Consider the following 1,293-nt stretch of genomic DNA (forward strand, 5'->3'; position numbering starts at 1 on the left):
AATAAAAATCTTTGAAAAATAAATGTTGCACAAGCACTGCTCCTTTTAACAATGCCCATGTTCACAAGCACAACTACTGAGACTTCTGTCAGATCATACTTCAGTAATATGGCCTAAAATGAAAAAAACATAATTGATACATATACATAGATAAATGAAATACAGCCTGAAAACCCGAGTAGCACAAAATTACACAAAATTTCCAAAGTCCTAAGCCATTGTAGTATGGCTCTGCAGATAAAGCTCAAGGCTTTTGGTTTTTCTCTCTCTTTGGGTGAAAGATCAGATCCAGCCATTACCACGTACCTTCATATTTTTAATGTAATATTTACTTGTATTGCTGAAGAAAAAGAAAACAGATGCCACATCTCTAGTAACTTAAAATCTGTTTATTAACATGCAACTTTAAATGAGTTTTAATGCACACATTTGGGTTTGAAACCATGATGTTTTGTGCCAGTGCTTCGGTCAAATTATGGAACAGTTACTGTAATTCCAGTCTACCACCAGATGTCACTGTTCTTCCCCACAGCGAAGCCCTGAAGCTTCGAATCATTTTCGGCACAAAAAGAAAGAAAGCCTCAGTGCTTCACAAGGCTTCGTTCGCCCATCACTATGTAGGTTTGACTGTAGGTCCTACAGTCAAACCTACATACTTACACACAGGTTGCTTAGTCTTCGACAGGCAAAAAGAAACGTCCTTCACTGCTGTCATACCGTCTGAATTTAACACAAAGTTCGTGACTCTTTACTGTTTTAGTTTATGGATTCCAGCACTGATTAAACTGATGCTCGGTTTGAAAACTAGAGACTCAGAAGTTGGTTTTCTACTTAAACCGGCAGCATTCGTCTTTGAACGAGGACACTGAGGGGCGTGGTTAAAATGTCAACATACTCTACCTTTTAAAAACTGTTTCCAGCTGTTCTTCCTCGATCTGACCTGCGTGTCGCTGCGTCCACTGCCTCCAGATGTCACAGAGAGTGTCCTCAGTGGGTTTCTTCCACAGACACTCTGGCCTTTGTCCGTGTCTGCTCCCACGCAGCCACTTGAACTATTTCCTGGTCTGAGTTTCACTTCGCTGCAATAGTTTGGAGCTCAGGATGCTTGTAGAATCACATCATATCCAGCAGATGGCATCGTTGGGCCACAAACCACCAGCTGATAGACAACCTGTCTGTCTGACGTTTATATGGAGCGTTCATCAATACCACAATCAATAATCAATAGATCACTTTATCAAAAATCTGTCTGTCTGAGAATCTAAATCACTTCTGAATTCCTCTGGTTGAAAC

This window comes from Stegastes partitus, unplaced genomic scaffold (genome assembly GCF_000690725.1).
Source record: "Stegastes partitus isolate 25-593 unplaced genomic scaffold, Stegastes_partitus-1.0.2 Scaffold1766, whole genome shotgun sequence".
Taxonomy (NCBI): Eukaryota; Metazoa; Chordata; class Actinopteri; family Pomacentridae; genus Stegastes; species Stegastes partitus.